This window comes from Dermacentor variabilis, chromosome 6 (assembly GCF_050947875.1).
Source record: "Dermacentor variabilis isolate Ectoservices chromosome 6, ASM5094787v1, whole genome shotgun sequence".
Taxonomy (NCBI): domain Eukaryota; kingdom Metazoa; phylum Arthropoda; class Arachnida; order Ixodida; family Ixodidae; genus Dermacentor; species Dermacentor variabilis.
Genome location: NC_134573.1, coordinates 38,860,259 through 38,875,574, shown reverse-complemented (window position 1 = coordinate 38,875,574; position 15,316 = coordinate 38,860,259).

The following is a 15,316-nucleotide window of genomic DNA, read 5'->3' as shown; positions in this document are numbered from 1 at the left end:
TGCTATCTTTTAATGTGTCACGAACCTAAAATTGACACCACCATCTTCTTTAGTTCCAACCTTTAACCTGTCTAGCAATTATGTATTTCGGCATTACGAGCTGAGAAGAAATCAAGCTCACTCTACACTCTACTGGCACACCAAGCTTAGCCGGCTGAAGCTTAGTGGAGCAAGGTATTGTTAATTCATCAATGTAATAAAAACTCCTTCATCAGAATGTGTTCGCACTAAATCAGGTGTCACACTTTCACAATGGATGGCAGGGTGCGAAGTGGAAGGATGGTAGTAGAACAGTCACGATACCACTTTGCTCGAGCAAAGTTTCAGTAGAGGTAAAACTGAGTTCAATCATGCCTAGTGCATCAGTTAATGCAGCTTTCACTGGGAACGACATGACAGGGCACTGAGTGCAAGCAGAACAGACAAATCAGTTGCATGGTGATGGAGCAAATGTCTAGGGCGAGCTGCCTCGGTGTTCTCCGGTTACGGATGCTAAGAGCTGAACACATTGTACCATCTGGGACGGTATGCCCCATACTATGGAAGAGCTCAGTCATCAGCAAGAGCGTAGAGTTTCCTACAAACTGAGCATAGGGCCTTTCCTTAGACCACACATCGGCACAAATTTCGGCGCGAACATCCAACGTGCGTAAATTCGATGTTAGTTTGCGGTGGCGGCACTGTACACTCATTGTTTGGGAGCAGCGATAACTATTCGTTATTACATAATATGTGCAAATTTTCTCGAACACAGTGCCAGATTCCGCACTGGAAATGCTGTTTGCAAAATGCGCTACTTGTCCATCCAGACGCGGATCAGTTAGAGCAAGCCGAAAGCAGTCGGACTTGTCTACATGCAAAACTCACCGTCGAACTCATCATCGTTGAAAAGAATTAAGAGACGATGCTCTCGCTTAAAATTCAAACGACGTGCACAAGAGACGCGAACTTGCGAACACTACGATACGCTAGCACATAAGTGGATTGGATTGACTTGCATTGCTTGCCCGCATCTTTCTCGTACCTGAACAATGTGGGTGTTACCGCTGGTTTCAGCATTTCATTTGTTTATAACTACGCGCGGGTTCTGCAAGAAGCGGTGTCAAAGCGAAAGTTCTGCGAATGTGCTGCCCGCTTTGCTTATCCAATGCTCGGTCAGCTACGTACGTGGCACCACGCCAACGCTTATACATTACGTTCCCTCTGGGTCAGTCATTCATCACGGCTCTTCAACGCACATGCCTGATAAACGATTTTCCTGTGAGAGAATCACACTCAAGTATTATGTGAAGCGTAAATGCGAACGTACAGGCTCAATGTACAGAAGAATAATAAAACTTTCGAAAAAGCGCCGGCCATGGCTGATGACTGCTGCTGCACGCTGCACGGCATGACTAGCATTCATGCTGTACAGGCTGCCATCAAAAGAAACCGGCAAACCTTTATCATTGATTTAAAAAAATCGCCTATGTCTATGATCCTGCGAGCTCAGCATGAAGTTTCATTGCCTTTCCCAATAAAATGAAATGCTTTAGTGCATGAAATTCTATCAGACCATGCGATCTTATCAGAACTTTATGAAGCTTCACAGCTATACACAAGCATTGCATTAAAGCCTACGACAGATGTAAGGCATCATGAAATCAAAGGAATGCGTGCACAGTGGGCTTGTGCTTAAGGTGAATGTAACCATTTGCTGCCGCTCCGCTAAAGATTCACTCTCAAAGCATGAAATTCAGTCATATCGTGTGGCATCGTTACAAACTTGTCGAACTTTATCGCACTGGCCAAGCGTTGAGATAAAGCCCTCGACTGAAGCAACACACTGTGGAACTGAACGAATGACTCCACACTGCACTTGTGCTTAAGGTGAATGTAACCATTTGCTGCCGCTCAGCTCAAGGTTCAGTCTCAAAGCATGAAATTCAGCCATATCGTGTGGCATCGTTACAAACTTGTTGAACTTTATCGCACTGCCCAACGTTTAGGTAAAGCCGTCGACAGAAGTAGGTCTGCATGAAATCGCATGAACGCGCAGGCGGCGCTTTTGCGCGTGGTGTGAAGTGAAAACATTTTATGCCACTCTGCACAAGTTTGCATCTCAATGTGTCTTTTTAGGCAGACCAGGTGATGTCGTTACAGCTCCGTAAAGCTTCACAAGACAACGCAAGCGTTGCCATAAATCTTGCAGCGGAAGTAGCTAAGGTTTTAATCAATTTAATGAATACATGGGCAGCGCTGAAGTGCCGACGGTGAAAGCAAATATTCATTCTCTCTTTGCACAAATGTCGGTGCATAGCTGCTTGAAACGAAGGAAGCGCTGTGCAGTGCAGTATTAGCTATATCAACATTTATATACGTCACCGCAACGCTTAAGGATTATAAAGCTCGTGTGTTATAGTCAAAAATACAAAAATAGTGAATCAATGAAGAGTGCTTTTAATCATGACATAAACGGAAACATTCCATGCCTTTTTGCACACAAATCAGCAGCATGTAAAAGAAAAGAGAACTGAAAATTTCAAGGAACTCCTAGTAGATATGTGCCACTTTCAGATAATAACTAAGGTTGAGGATTGGGTGAGTTGGTATTGCATTCTAGAACTGGCACAGCTCAACATACAAAGGAAGAAACAAGCCGAGCAGGCCAGATAAAGGAACAGAGCGCTGACTTCCAACTCTTGGTAGTTGGAAGTCAGTGCTCTGTTCCTTTATCTGGCCGGCTCGGCTTGTTTCTTCCTTTGTATGTTGCGCTGTACTAGTTCTAGAATTTCAGATAATAGCATGTATGCCAAAAACAGCATCAGTTGTCGAAATTGAGATGTATCCTTCAGCTCCTTACAGCCTGTCGCTCACTTTTTGCATAGCACTGTGAGCTCTCTCTGCTGCAGCCTTCTTGGCGCAGCTCTCCTGTCACCTCGTCAGAGCCATTGTGGAGAAAAAAATAAGACACAACCAGTTTTATAGCCGAGCTTGCTGCCAGACATCACTACGACCTGGGAACTCTCAATGCTTGACATGACGTCAAGCAAGCTTCACATTTCCAGCTGTCCCCTGCCTTCAGGCAGTCTTTTCGCACCTTTCTTGCTATACAATATAAGCAGAGAAGTTATGGACATGTATAGTATGTAAGCTGCATTCAGCAATGATAAGTGACCCTGTTCTCATGCACTGAAACCTAAGCTTTCTATTGTTGGAGTTTTAATATTGAATCGGCATGCTTGAATAGTGAAATTGACTAATTGAATTCATAGCAATATTGAAAAAAATACCTCTAAATATTGAATCGAATATTGAATATGCCCAATTTCGAAAATAATGAAATGAAGAATGCTGTGGAGTTTCTTCAGGAAAAGAAAAGGCTTGTTTTCCTTATTGGATGCATGTAATTCCATAAAGAACTAGATGTCTGGTCAACTAGGAAGCTTGTAAATGAAAAGGGAATGAAGGTACGATCATATCTGATGCACAATGACCATGACACAAATAGAAGAAATGAACAGCACATCCCAGACACATGCAGTAGAGTATAGTCGAGTATACAGATCAGTGAAGGCGCTAAGTGCAATACTACAGCCCTGCATATCATTTTGAAAGAATCGTAACATATGGTGGGATTGACCAAACAATAAATTGCTTTGTCTAATTAGCCAAAGGAAATGTAAAGTCTTCCTAAGGTCGGACATGCTTACTCAACAACAGCATGAATATGACGTCTATATCTTTGTTTAGAAACTGGATCATCTGCGCAATGATCACAGTTATCCTGCACCAGAATCATTCAGTGATTCTCCATTTATAACAATCTTCCTTCCTGTAGACTGCAAGAACTGTTCTTGTCCCTTACAGTATTTCAACAAAACAAATGTACTATTCGACAACTTCGAATAGTGAATTCTTGAATCGAATACGAATTGAATAGCAAAGACTAGGATTCATATTCAAAATTTTAATTATTCGCACACTCCTATTATGAAATTGTAAGATTGGCTTGTAATCGCAATATATGTGGCAAAGTTTCTATTAACATAATGTGGGTTAGCAACCGCATGCATCTCATTTTACAGCCAGTCAGCCATCACTTAATTTGCTAGCGTTGCTGCTGTTCACTCTGTCATTTATGTATTGCGACATTTGCACTGATAATACTTGCTACTGGACAAGACGATTTGATGTGCAGTATGACCTACGATATCATATATATTAACAAGGAATAGATCATACTAGAACTTATCAGTTATCATATATAATACGCAAAACAGTTAACTGATAATCTATAAGAGTACCAAAATGAGCGCCGTAGGAATGGAGGGCAGTAATTTGCAGCGGGGGATTGGGAGGTGTAATTTGAGATGGCATAATTCACTGGCACAGAATGGAGTTAGCTAATGCAAGGCAACGATATGACTGAAGCTTTCAGTCCTGCAGCAGACATAAATTGGTTAATAAAGTTAATGATGACAATGTATGGACTTAAAAATACATGGGAACTTGAACATAACTAAATATACCCAGCAGCACAGATTGGATTCAGATTGTACTAGGCACAGAGGATGGCCTGTCTGTCCTGCCAAATGGTGTCCTGCTTATCTCCCCTCACAGCCACTTGTTGTGGACGGTGGTGGCAACTAACACAACCAACGCATACAATAACAGGGAACATAATCTAGGTAATTTTTGAAACATGGAAGACTTTTGTCTACCACAGCAGGTAACAAAAGTGGTGCTCATATTTTTGTGTCTGAGAAGAATTACTGCGCATGTAGATTGTTTTCATGTTGGATCCTAGCTGTACTTCAAACCACAGTGTGCCACATGGCTCTGTTCTGGCTCCATTGCTGTTAAATATTAGTCCTGCATGGCGACTAAAAGACATTACAAGCATTGAGTTCTTGATATATACTGATGACACGACAATTTGATCGATGTATGGGACTTTTGATATGCTATGTAAACAGCTGCAAAATGCTCTTAATGCACTCACTGAATATACAAAGACTATTGGTCCCCAACTATCAACAGGAAAGTCCTGCTGCATTCATGCTACTAACAATTAAGATAAGGAAAAGTAACGTCAGTCTTCGAAACTGACTTTGAGCTAGGAATCAACCCGTCAGTCATGCTAAAAATGAAAGACCTACTTCTCCTGGAATACATCTTTCGGGTTCAGGCTCAAACTAGCCAAAGCCAGTCTTGAAGTCATCGACCTTGACTTTGGAATTAGTATACAGAATTCATCCAAGTGCTGGTAAAACTCGTACTGAGGTGACACACCAACTTGCAAGTTTTGTAATTTGACGATGTATCACCTATAAAGCACAGTTTTGTTGACTGAATCCTCAGCAGTGGGCTAGACTAGATCTCACCATCCGAGAAGTAAGGGCAATAATGGTACTGAATTATGTCTTATCTCAATCCAAATGCTTAAAGTGCGTGCCCAGCTTTACACAATTATGGAACTTGTTATTCCGTGCAAGCATGTAAGGCAGCTACGATAACAGATCTATCTATTAGTTGCAGCTCTCTCTTCTCATTTATAAAGAGATCCTCCCATCAACATGAAATTTTCTGACCTCCTGCTGTATGGCACCGTACTTATATTTTCACTAATAAGATAATAATTTTTCCGAGAAGTAATCATGCAGCTATTTCTTACGTGAGATATCAGGATCCCTAGGGTATCGGTATCCCCCTGCCACTGTGAAATTTATCCAGACTAATGCTATTCAGGGCAACAGAGCCTGGATCGCCATCATCCCATTTACAGCATTAAAAATTATTTTTCCTTTATATGCACAGACCTGTCTATTTGACACAAAATAAACGCTTATTGCAAAACTGCAAGGCACTAATTGCGCAGGCTATGAGATCCTGCCACACTACATCATCTAGGAAAGTTGGCGGAGATTCTAGACAGCACCGAAGAGAAGAAAAATTGAGACCTGGAAACTATCGTGGTTGCGCGCGCGCTCTCCGAGGACCAGCCATCGCTAAAGGCAGACGTTTTTTTGCCAATCTGTCGGTGGTAAACTGTTTTAGTTGTAATAGCTGGGTTACAATATTTCATTATAGATATTCCATAATTTACTGGAATCACCAACGCCAACAAATTTATTGCCGTAAAAGTTGTCTTTTGCCTTTCTGATTTCCTTGTTCAGTTTATTGCGATATCTTTTATATTCATTGAATTTATCGCTATCTTTCAGTCTCAAGAACTCTTGAAACAGCTTGTTCCTGTCTTCTATTCGTTTATAAATTGAAGGTGTCATCCATGGTTTCTTAACCTTTTTCTTTTTTTTCCATACAACTACTGAGAAAGCCTGGTGGTATAAATACAGTATATTTTCGTAAAATCTTAAAAAGACAGACCGAAGAGCGGTCTTCGATCAGGACTTCGGACCAGTCTACATCAAGCACGACCTGCTTGAACACTTCTATTTTAGAATCATCTATTCTTCTAAATTTATGGCATTGATCCTAACTTTTTTTCCTTACTGTTTTTCTTAATATACAAAAGGTAGTCAAATGGTCACTAACATCGATAGATAGTGCCCCAGAGGCTATATTATTTTCCACACTATTTGTACAACAAATATCTAGCATTGCCTCGCTGGCAACAGTTATTCGCGTAGCACATTTTATGAGATTTTCGCAAGAATAACTAGACATAAGAGATGAAAACTCATTTTCTGCAGGACTGTTTGACAAAAGATTAATATTTATGTCACCAGTTACTATAATTTCTTTCGCAAAAGTTGACAGATATCCAAGAACATGATCAAGTTATTCAAAGAAGCGCTTGGCATTTCCCGATGGAGGCCTCTATATAGCAATTTGGTAAGTGTTGCCAAAATATATTGTAACGATTTCGTAGTCATTTGAAATCACTGAGTACTCTTTCCATAGTGCAATCAACGTCGTCCCTTGTGTAAACAGTGACACCACCACTCTTTTTCGACCTACGAAATACACTAAGTTCCCTGTAGCCATTGAACAAATAGACATCCTTATCACTTGCAAACCATGTTTCAGTGACGCATAGTACATGAAACTTCAATGACGTCTTTTCCAGTTGGCACTCAATTTGTTCGCCCTTGTTTTTAAAACTACGTGCATTGAAATGTAGCATAGAAAACGTGTTGTATGTCCACTCATTCTGTTTTACGTACTGGTTAATGTAATCTGGACTATACATTGAATCCTCCATGGTATTTACGAGTTTATCGAAGAATCCAACAAGTTATGTAGGCCAGGACACTTATACCATCTTCTCGAGATCGCTCTCAGCAGAAATTTTAATTCAATGTTTCCTGGTTTCTTGCATGCAAGCACTGTTCCGCGATGTTCCCAAACGAACTGGTAGCCTCTTTCCATTGCTTTTGAACGTGCAAAATCAAGAAGCTTCTTATTTAGTGGTGTCAAGTTTTCAAAAAAATTGACATCCGACTGTCTTTCTTTCAGTAGCTTAGCTTTCGCTTTCCATTGCCCTTTCATCTTGCGTGTGGCAAAATGAATGATGATGGGTGGAACACGATTGGGGCGTGAGGGCAACCTATGAATGCTATCAATGTCAGAGTCAGTCAATTCCTGTAGCCCCAGTGGCTCACCCACAGAGTTTACTGCGGCCAACAAATTCTCATTTGTCGTTAATTGAATGCCGTGAACCTCTAGGTTCAGTCGTCTACTATATTGCTGAAGTTCATTTAGCTCTTTCTTCAGTCGAGGTATTTCTTACCTTGGATTGCCCGCTTCTACTTCGGTCACCCTTTTCTGAGGATTATTTATCGCCTGGTCTTTCTTGGTCAACCGCGTTGCAAACTCATCATATTTATCAGAGAGCATTTGCGCAGAACTCTCTATGTTTCATTCGTAGCACTAATTCCATTTTCTCGGAGAGGGGCAGCAAAGTGGTTAACATCTTCTAAATGTTCCTCAGTTTATCAATACTGCTCGGCTCTTCCCTTGTCTTATAGTCATCATGTGACGACCTGCAATGGTCAGGATTTGCACAGGAACTGCATTGCCATTCATTTTGCAACTGCGCATTCATCTGCTTAAACGCCTTTGCTGTTACTCCCGAACACTTTCTCACATGGAAACATGCTTCACACTCGGTGCATGTCAATGATTGCTGATTGCCTAAAAAATGTTTGACGAAAGTGCCATAAACATCATTTCGCATCACCGAATCTTGTGAGCCCGCCATTTGAACACGTAGACAAACGTCACTCGTACGACGGCAGAGGCAGCAGCAATGCTATCTGAATAGTGTTTTACGCAATAGTAAAGAAGCATAATCTACCAACCTACGAATACGGAAGGTAACACTTTCGGCCTGGTGAAGCGTTCGAACTGCCTTCTGCTGCCGTCGCCGAGCTCAGAATGAGGGGGGCGCACTTGGCCGGATCGTTGAGCGGTAGTGACGTATTCCCTCGGCACTTGTCTTCGGTGTACAGCTATCGGCGAAACTTCTAGTCCAGTAGACGCTTGAGTCGACTCAGAACGGCGGCTGATTCCTTGCCGAACCCGGCAGGCTTGATTCTTGTCGAGACAGACACAGATGTGTGCACGTGTAGCTCCACGGAATGATGGCAGTGCAAAATATTGTAGATACGATTAGGGCTTGCTTCGATGCGCTTTCACACGGATCGCTCGCTGAAAATGTAATCAAGACTATGTATAATGAAGGGTGACCCAGTCATGGGCCTTGCTTGTTGGGCTTGGAAGGCTCAAACAAAAGCAAACCCATGCTTTGCCATTGGCCAATTATCAATTAAGGAAACACATTATGAGGTCAGGCAAAGAATGCACTTGGCGAGGCTGGGAGCTTCAAATTTCCAACCTGTTTCCTATAGTGATGCACATTATTAACATTCTTTTAAATGGAATGGCTGAACGAAACAACCCAACTTCAAGTATGTTCCTCATTATAGCCATTATCATTCTGAGCTTAAAGTCTCCTTAATTTCTGTAATAATTCTGCCTCTGGCACTTGATCAAATTATACACGATATATTAAAACACTTGCGCCCTGAAACACTAATGATCCTTTAAATTATAAAACGCAATCTGTCATTTCGGGCATCTTCGTTCTCCTTAACAAAGAAAACCATTGTAATTCCTCTTCTCAAGACAGCAGGCTTAGGATCCATCCTTGGCAGCTAGCAACAGGTCTGTGGTACTTACTGTAGCTGTTTATGCAAAGTCTTCTAGAAAATGATAAATAGTCATCTCCTACGCTCTCTAGAAAGCTAAATAATCCATATCAATGCAGCTTTAAGGAGAGCAAGTTAACGATCAACGACAATTGGTATACACTAAGCCCATCAGATTCTTTGTACCTATATATTTCCAGATATAAAAACAGCTTGTCACACAACATGGCGCTATGACATCTTGTGACTTACCAGAAATGAGCATCTGTGACATGCTGAGCATAACAAAACTATGTGAGCCCATCTCACCCCGCTATTGGTTTCTTCTTCGCGTACAAGGCAGAAACGCCCAACTCACTACTACTTGAATTGCAAACCTCACACGATGCCATCAAGTCCATCTGTACAGCACCCAGCATCACAATAGTGCAAGTCACCCGCGATCACTTACGATAAAAGACTCAATCACTTACTGCAGTGAAGCAGCTCAAACAAGTTACAATTAAGAATGCTACAAATCTGCCAATACCTAAATCCGCAGACTCTAGACATCCTCACATCTCAGTATTGAGGTGCACTGAGTACAGGGGCACAGATTGAATTGGTTCAACCACTTGGGCAGACCAATTGGCTGAATCGCCTGCCTCATCTGTGACACCTAGCTGTATTCCTTCCATCTGATCCCCATGCTCTTCACCACGCACTGGAATCTTACCTCTGGTGAGACACGTATATATGTGCCTTACTTCCCTGATAAGTCTGCTTCCTTCCCTGTGAGTTTACCCGGACACGGGAAATATCTCTTAAGAGACTTTGTCCTGGAATGACCCTTAGATCATTCATCAATTGGGCTTAGGGGTTGCCTGAAGTTGACTAAGAAATGTGCCCCAAGTGCTCAAATCCTGTAGCAACGTCAGTGGCATTTACCGGAGGGGCACAAAGGACACGTCCCCCTTTCCCCAAAATGTATGTGTTGGTATGTGGTTGACAAAGCCCGCCTCCCCCCTCTACTCCCTCAACCTGTCCATCGACAGTAAAGTGCGTCACTTAGTAGCCTTATGCTAACATTCACTCAGATACTGAACACTGCTGCCACATTGTAGTAGATGACATGTCGAATACTCTGATCTATTTACACGGCCAACATGCAGACTGCCATTCACAACGCATGTTAAGAGCATTGTTGCCAGATCTGGGACAAATCAATCCTTGAAAATCATTTAATGACCCCTGATAAGCATTTGCCCCTTCAACAGTGGCAACACGAAGAGTGCGACACCTCATTTCTTAAACTTCCAAGCGTGTGCTTGGTGTGCATATACACAACTGCAATACCTAGAACTAAAATACAAGTATACATGCTCACAGTTCTTCACTGACGCCTCAAAATAACAAGCAAGAGTATTGTTTGCAGCGCTGGGACCTTCTTTTGATGCATGTGAGGCTGGTAATCTGAAAACAGGCATCCTTAAACCATTCTTTTGATGCATGTGAGGCTGGCAATCTGAAAACAGGCATCCTTAAACCAAAGCACTAACAGTTATTTTGGCCATAAAATATATTGTAGGCACAAGCATTCATAAAGTTGTATTACTACACATTGACTGCCTTAGCACAGCGGAAGTAATGAAAACATAAAAACCACAAAAACGACGTACTAAGCTAGTTACACAAGTATCTGTGCAAGGCCTAATTGCATATGCTGCCTGCTCGCCGGGCCTCAGAATGACATGAGCTTACATCACCGGCTGATTCCGAGTCCTGGGGGCCCAGGCTTCCCCTGAGAATGCTGGCATTTTAGCGCTCATAGTTAGCACTGAGCTTCCCCTTCTCTTCTGCTTGTTTTGATGAGGGCTCCCTAGATGTTGCCCAGGATCCATCTCTGACTCGCGGATTAGGAAGCAGCATCCATCACTTGTAGAGGCCCTGAAAGTGGAGCTCATGTTTAATTCATGGACCTAAAGATTTTCTTCCGTTAGATGTTCAGAAGTTATTGGCAAGATACATGAAATATATAAAGGTCAGTAATGAATTACACATAGTGCAGAATAACTGACGGGAAATGACGGGAAAGCATAGGTGTGTGATTGAGCATGGGGTTACATCCACATGAGTGACAGTGACTGGCCAAATGGTAAGACAGTCGAGATGAAGAGAAAGGATGGTGGCGCTTCTGCACTCTCGTGTTACACCTCGTCACAATATAACGAGATCATGTATACCAAGTCAAGCTAGCAGCATACACACTTGGACGCATGTTATGTTTGGCAACCAGATTACGCTTTTTTATTTTGACCATTTTATGCTTAGTGCAGCCTGATCCCAATGGAAAGACAAGCAAGGTGGCTGGAATTTGGAAAGTGGAGAATAAAAATGGGTGGCCTTTCACATTCTTACCTTCTGATGGATAAGCTGTGAGCCATCAACATGCAACAAGTTTGGAGTGTCTACCTGTTCTCCATGTCCTCATGGAGAACAGGTAGTCTAGCCATAGAACATGTCTATAAAGCAGGTCTATCCATACAACAGCATAACAACAATTTAGTATTTCATTATATATATTATATAATCAACAATCAACGTTGGCAAGGCAAATACCTTGCGGTAGAATTTGCTTTGCCAATCCAAAGTTAAAGATAGGCATGAAAGTGTGGTTCGCAGTAATAGTAAGTATACTGTGAGGCACAGTAACGTCATACTGCAGTGGAATGTCGGGCAGAGGAGTGACGAGGTACTCGCCATCAGGAACTGGTGGGGAAGACAAGAGTTCAACATAGGCTATTGATTTTGGCGGCAGGCGGATAAAGCCGGTGAGGCGTAGGCGGCACTGGGGTGCGTCAGAAGGTTCTGCGAGAATCGGAAACTCAAGGCGAAGGGTACTGGCAGAGCAGTCAATAAGAGCAGAATGCGCGGAGAGAAAATCGAGGCCGAGAATGAGGTCGTGGGGGCAATGAGCAATCACGGTGAAGAGGACAGGTGTGTGGCGGCCGGCGATGCTAACATGTGCCGTACACATGCCTATGATAGGCACAGTATTGCCATCCGCAACGCGGACGACGCGTGCCAACGCTGGGGTGAGGAGCTTGTTCAGTCGTCGTCGGAAGGCAGCGCTCATAACACAAAGATGTGCACCTGTATCGATGAGTGCCGTCGCCATCGGCCATACCATGCTGAATACGCCGGTTCTCGTCCGATGAGTGCCGTGACAGGATAGCCATCAACGTCAACGTCAAGAAGGTTTCGGTTCGTGTGTAACGTGAGCAGAGGATTTGAAGGCAGGGTGGACAACGCAGCTTCACCTCCGGAAGCTGCAGTGCCTAGTTTTCCGGGTGTATCCGGGAGGCGATAGGCGACGGAGAGAAGCGACGGGGTTGGGGCGAACGAGATTGATGGCGGCGAGGTGAGGGCGAGCGGCTGTAACGAAGGTTCGGGGCAGGAGCATCAGCGGCAATGGGTTCTTGGCGGGTGGCATAGGGAACAGAAGGTCCAAAGGGGCGGGAATGAGCGGCGGTGTATATCCGAGGAGGTGGTGGCCATCGGTTACGGCAGTGACGAGCGACGTGGCCGATGCGACAGCAGTGGAAGCAGATCGGCCTGTCATCTGGGGTACGCCATTCGGACGGGCTGCGGCGAGATGCGGCAGAAAAGGGCTGCCGGGGACGAGGAGGGCTGCTAGAGAACTGGGGAACCGTGGGTGCAGACGATGAACACACGGAGTTGAGACCAATGTTCTCAAATTCCTGTCGGACGACAGCCTGGATCATCGCAATGGTGGTTGCTGCCGGATCGGGAGGTGTCGCGGAGAAAGCTGGCAAACAGGCGGCCTCGAGCTCACGGCGAACAATACGGGTTACGTCGTCACAGGTGGTAGCCTGACGTGGTCGACCCTCCCATGTCGACGTATCAGCAGTGTTTGGTAGCCGCGTGATGTGATGTGCGATACTGCGGCTCTGAGCTTGTTCAAGTCGACGGCATTCTTTGATGATGGCGTCGATAGTCGAGACGTGGCCGAAAACAAGCAAATTGAAAGCATCGTCGGCGATGCCTTTTAGCACATGAAACACTTTATCTGCTTTAGACATAGTATCGTCTGCTTTGCGGCTGAGAGCCAAGACGTCGAGGATGTATGAAACCTACGGCTCTGTAGTTGTCTGAACACGAGACGCAAGAGCCTTTCTCGCGGCAGTCTTGCGTCCAGTGGGGTCGCCGAACAGTTCCCTGAGCTTTTCTCTGAAGCTGTCCCAACTGTTTATCTCGGCGTCATGCGTTTGGTGCCACACGCGTGGGGTGCCGCCGAGATAAAAGATGATCGTTGGGTCCCATGATCGTTGGGCCATGATCGTTGGGTCCCACCTGTTATTAGCAATGGCGTGTTCGGATAGCTTGATCCATTCGTCAACGTCCTCTCCCTCCAGGCCAGAGAACACACCAGGGTCGCGATGTTGGGCAACCGTGATGATTGGAGCAGTCGGACAAGCCGAAGCCGTTGCAGAGGCGGTCTCGTCACCGGAAGGCATAGTGCCAAGCTCGATGTACCGACCACTCCGGAGTTCCGTGGTGAGGACGAGGTTCGCTGACCTCCACCAGAATGTTACGTGTGGAAATACGCAGATGAAAGAGGCTATACACAGGCTATTTACACTTGATCCAGACCGCCAGGCCGACACCCGCTCGCGCCAAGGGCACAGACCCGCTTCGTCGTCGTTCTCGCGGCGGCTCGTCCCTCGAGCATCGCTCGATGATATCATAATAATATTTTTATTTATTGATTTGACAAATACTGTCAGCCTTGCATAGGCTGTGACAGGAAGTGGGATATAAAGTGTACCTGTGTACCTTTCAGTACAGCTCTTTTCCTTGGCAACAATCTACTTTTCAACAACAATACTATCAGGTACTTTTTTTCAGTGATGTAGGTATGCTGGATATATACAGTGTCTTCAAAGTCTTAAATCATAGTATTGCTTCGAGTTGGAGGCTTAACCTGCACTGCTGCAGTGCACATGGAGTTCCAGCTTCCAAACCATTGTGCGCAAGGGCTATGGAAATGCCCAAAGTGCTCGGTAAAAGATCACACCAGTTGAAATGCTTCATCTTCTCATCTCCTCATGCATTTTAGCAAACACAAACACCACTTATAGGCTCGTAATTTTAACAGTATATATATTTTACACTTCTATACAGATAGTAATTTTGGGCCTGTATACAACTAATATTTCTTATTTATAGCAATTCATTTTTAATTGCTGAATGTATCATGCAACATTCATGGCACTCTATAGTCATTCCAGTCCCTTGTACTATTAAACATCAGACATAATAACTTTTATTTATCAACAACTTCTCAAAACTGTGAAGTACCATGGCTACTTGTGTGATAGCCGAAAGGCCTTTCCTGAAACCATGCTGTAAAGGAGAAGTAATGTTGTCGTCTGTCAAAAGCTGTGGAGAAGTATGTTAAGATAACCTAAGGTTTGAGTAGTTTACTGGAAGAATATGCAAGAGATCTTGGGTTATGATTAAGGCAGCCCTGAGTTTCCCTTCTTCATTGCTCAGGCACCACACATGCCACCTGGCACATGGAGCTGATGTCTTAGTTTTCAGATTAAGTAACAGGGTGATTCCAAGAGAGATCAACACTGGTAAAAAAAAATTCAGATTTTACATTTCATTGAATATTTTATATCTTATGCGCATATCACTCGGTAGCACGAAAGTTAATGTGGCTTCCTTGCCATATGAATATTTTAGGAGGAAAAATATAGCGAAATTCTTCAGTGTGGAGGAGCCTCTTTCATGCACAAGGCATTTTCGCAAATTCAGAGCAATGTGGAATACAATATGTTACAGTTACAAAGAATATATTTTTTTCTGTAAAGCATAGAGGTAAAGAAGAGTCAGCTAGCACTGTTTGAGGTTTCCGTGCAAAAAGGAAGTGTTTTAGAATAACTGTTTAATTTGCAATAATTTTCCAAAGTTGCTATATTTACAATTATTTATCAACTAAACCAAGCCGTGTAGCCTTTTGAAATTTGGTGGAGTGCGAGACTAACTTATTCAACAACTGTGTGGAATATTGTTTCTGTGTCACAAATTACCATTTTTACAATTCACCTCAAATGTGATGTCTTGATGAAAATGAGCGCTATTTAAAAATCGTA